This window comes from Salmo salar, chromosome ssa03 (assembly GCF_905237065.1).
Source record: "Salmo salar chromosome ssa03, Ssal_v3.1, whole genome shotgun sequence".
NCBI lineage: Eukaryota > Metazoa > Chordata > Actinopteri > Salmoniformes > Salmonidae > Salmo > Salmo salar.
In genome coordinates, this window is record NC_059444.1 from 97,097,587 (window position 1) to 97,102,273 (window position 4,687).

A 4,687-nucleotide genomic window follows, 5' to 3' on the forward strand; every position below is an offset into this window, starting at 1 on the left:
GCAGGCTCTATTTTCCTACGTGGGAGCATTGTGAACCATAGGTCAGGATTTTTTACCTGGTTACACGTACATTGACAACACAGCAGCTTATCAGCATGTTTTGTTATTTCTGTACAACAAAAAATCGACTCTTTTACAATGTGGGTCAATAGGAAAGAATGTTTGTTTTCCCAAATTTGTAGGCGTGGTGGAGGGGAATTCCTTATTATTAGGTGAATATGGACTCAGCAACCACAGTTGTCCATGTGAAACAGTGAGTCTGACTCAAATAAAAACAATTTCCACAACTTCTTCGTTTTGACTGTTTACCCCAAATAATAAGTGTTAAATTTTTTTAAATAAAATGACACAGTAATAAAATGTATTGCTCCATGAACGTTTTCTTGCCTATTGAGTTGAATTGTGATGTCACGGTTATGACGTCACAGGGACTATTTCAGAGCCATGATTAGAGAGTTCTGGCCGACTTTTACAGCGTTGACTATTGTCCTAATTCTAGACATTCCGTTACATAGAATTGTGGTCATGCGATATTAATGGGGGCTAATAGCAATGCTATATAATGCTATGTAATCTTATAGTGTCATGTAAATACATCAATGCAGAAAAGTCCATGTCCCACCTCTGTCTAAATATATAACGCTGGACCATTCTAAATGGAGCATTCTAACAAGGGGGTTCTTGTAACATTCTTCCAATTGGAATGTTTGCCTCGACTAACCGGTGCCCCCTACACATTGACTCTGTACCGGTACCACCCGTATATAGCCTCACTATTGTTATTTTACTGCTGCTATTTCATTATTTGTTACTTTTATTTTCTATTTGTATTTTTTACTTAACAGTTTATTTCTTTTTCTTAACATCTTAAAGCATTGTTAGTTAAGGGCTTGTAAGTAAGCATTTCACTGTTGTATTCAGCGCATGTGACAAATACAATTTGATTTGAGAGAATTTGATTTGTTCCCAATATACATTTTTTACAAATATGAAAATAATAATATAATAACCTTTTAAAAATGCTTTCTTGCGTTACGGCTCTGATATGTGTGGTCCAGTACGTGATCTCCTAAATCTAATCCTCTGATATGTGTGGTCCAGTACGTGATCTCCTAAATCTAATCCTCTGATATGTGTGGTCCAGTACGTGATCTCCTAAATCTAATCCTCTGATATGTGTGGTCCAGTACGTGATCTCCTAAATCTAATCCTCTGATATGTGTGGTCCAGTACGTGATCTCCTAAATCTAATCCTCTGATATGTGTGGTCCAGTACGTGATCTCCTAAATCTAATGCTCTGAATCACTGTGGATAACGTGACACATGGTTAAAGATGCTGTGTTGCTGTGTTTGAACCGGAGTGTCTGAATACTCAGTTGTTCCTGTTTATCATATGATGTGATTTGCTGATATAAAACCTATCCATGCATTTGTTTGCAACTTCCGAGTGGCGCAGCGGTCTAAGGCCCTGCATCTCAGTACTAGAGGAGTCACTACAGACCCTGGTTCCATTCCAGGCTGTATCACAGCAGTCTAAGACCCTGCATCTCAGTACTAGAGGTGTCACTACAGACCCTGGTTCCATTCCAGGCTGTATCACAACCGGGCTGTGATTGGGAGTCCCATAGGGCGGGGCACAATTGGCCCAGCATCATCCGGGTTAGGGTTTGGCCGGGGTTCACCGTCATTGTAAATAAGAATTTGTTCATAACTGACTTGCCTAGTTAAATAAAGGACCTCCAGAAAACGGGGGGCTGTTCTGCCTCACACAGGGACACTGAGGAGACATGCACCAAAGCCCTGGATAGAGGGGCTCAGTGAATGTGTGCAGGTGGGTCAGTGTGTGAGAGGAGACTCTGTAGAAGGACAGAGTGCCAGCTGGCCAGTCTGTTGGAGTGGGCTGATAGGACAGGTATGTCAGTTTCCTCATTATTGAGCCAGGCAGTGTGACTGTCATTAGAGCAGATTCCAGGATATTTCATTGTGTCCTCCAGTCAACAGCTCCTCCTCTCCTGCTGGGTCCTTTATACACTACGTCACCCCTATAGCAGCTGCAGCATAGAGCTCTCAGGCTTCATGGACAGACGGCTGGCTACAGGTGAGTCCTCTCTCCTGTTAGGCTTCAACACACAGTAAAGCCTTCAGCCTCTCACACAGGAGACTGATGAGGGGATGACGGCTCATAATAATGGCCAGAACAGAGCGGATGGAATCACACACATGGAAACCATGCCACGGATTCTGCTTCAGCCTTGACCACGAGCCCATCCTCCTCTGTGAAGTTACCACAGTTACCTGTGGTCTCTGGTATATTGATCATAATGAAATACTGTCTGTGTTTGTTTAGGTCTGAGGAAGTCGGAAATACTTTTATTATGGAGAGAAATGTCACTTTAAATGTCTTACTTTTGCTCTGTAGGAATGTATCTCTGACTTGAATTGGCTGCATTATGGACTGATCACTCTTCATGAACACACAGCTGGGTACAGGTGAGGCAGGTCTGTCCTGATGGGTAGAGGTGGGCTGGTCTCTCCTGACGGGTAGAGGTGAGGCTGGTCTCTCCTGACGGGTAGAGGTGAGTCTGGTCTCTCCTGACGGGTAGAGGTGGCGCTGGTCTCTCCTGATGGGTACAGGTGAGGCTGGTCTCTCCTGACGGGTAGAGGTGAGGCTGGGCTCTCCTGACGGGTAGAGGTGAGGCTGGTCTCTCCTGATGGGTACAGGTGAGGCTGGTCTCTCCTGACGGGTACAGGTGAGGCTGGTCTCTCCTGACGGGTAGAGGTGAGGCTGGTCTCTCCTGATGGGTAGAGGTGAGGCTGGTCTCTCCTGATGGGTAGAGGTGAGGCTGGTCTCTCCTGATGGGTAGAGGTGAGACTGGTCTCTCCTGATGGGTAGAGGTGATGCAGGTCTCTCCTGATGGGTAGAGGTGAGGCTGGTCTCTCCTGACGGGTACAGGTGAGGCTGGTCCTCCTGATGGGTAGAGGTGAGGCTGGTCTCTCCTGATGGGTAGAGGTGGGGCTGATCTCTCCTGACGGGTAGAGGTGAGGCTGGTCTCTCCTGATGGGTAGAGGTGAGACTTGTCTCTCCTGATGGGTAGAGGTGAGGGTGGTCTCTCCTGATGGGTACAGGTGAGGCTGGTCTCTCCTGATGGGTACAGGTGAGGCTGGTCTCTCCTGACGGGTAGAGGTGAGGCTGGACTCTCCTGACGGGTAGAGGTGAGGCTGGTCTCTCCTGATGGGTACAGGTGGGGCTGATCTCTCCTGATGGGTAGAGGTGAGGCTGGTCTCTCCTGACGGGTACAGGTGAGGCAGGTCTCTCCTGACGGATCAAGCTTTCAGTCTGTCATGTACTACACCTACAGGGCTCCTGAAATTCCAAATAATTTGACCATCTTAAAACAATTCCATATGTTAGCTTAATAGAAACCCAGCCCTGGGACCTTAGACTATAGGGGGTTCAATCAAATGTCCTTTCATTTGTGAAAACAATGTTTTTACTTATTTTGTGGTGTTGTCTTTTAGGTCAGGGCCAGACTCTCTGTTTGAGATGAAGTTCATGTCTTCTACACTAGAGGGCAATGTGTACCCTCCTTGTGCTGCTACCTAGTCAGAAATTGGGTCCCAATAGTAAAGATTTCCTCCCAAAGTGAGCACTTACCTTCACTGATTTGAAAGGACATGACTGCTATAAGAAATATGGTGTCAACTCCCTGTAGCCCAACTCCCTCTACCGATCCAATGGTGTCAACTCTCTGTAGCCCAACTCCCTCTACCGATCCAATGGTGTCAACTCTCTGTAGCCCAACTCCCTCTACCGATCCAATGGTGTCAACTCTCTGTAGCCCAACTCCCTCTACCGATCCAATGGTGTCAACTCTCTGAAGCCCAACTCCCTCTACCGATCCAATGGTGTCAACTCTCTGTAGCCCAACTCCCTCTACCGATCCAATGGTGTCAACTCTCTGTAGCCCAACTCCCTCTACCGATCCAATGGTGTCAACTCTTTGTAGCCCAACTCCCTCTACCGATCCAATGGTGTCAACTCTTGTAGCCCAACTCCCTCTACCGATCCAATGGTGTCAACTCTCTGTAGCCCAACTCCCTCTACCGATCCAATGGTGTCAACTCTTGTAGCCCAACTCCCTCTACCGATCCAATGGTGTCAACTCTCTGTAGCCCAACTCCCTCTACCGATCCAATGGTGTCAACTCTCTGTAGCCCAACTCCCTCTACCGATCCAATGGTGTCAACTCTCTGTAGCCCAACTCCCTCTACCGATCCAATGGTGTCAACTCTCTGTAGCCCAACTCCCTCTACCGATCCAATGGTGTCAACTCTCTGTAGCCCAACTCCCTCTACCGATCCAATGGTGTCAACTCTCTGAAGCCCAACTCCCTCTACCGATCCAAGGCTTTTACATTTGGGAAGTAGTGAAAAATGCAAACTTCAGGAAGAAGGACAGATTATTGGTCAACCGAGAGTCATGCTGATATCTGTCTGTTGTCCAACAGAGCAGTAGGCCTCCTGTCTACTGCTGTGTTCCTCATCACCATGAGACTGTCTCAGTATAACAACATAGTGATGTTACTGATCCTCTCCTCTCTACTGCTGTGTTCCTCATCACCATTAGACTCTCAGTATAACAACATAGTGATGTTACTGACCCTCTCCTCTCTACTGCTGTGTTCC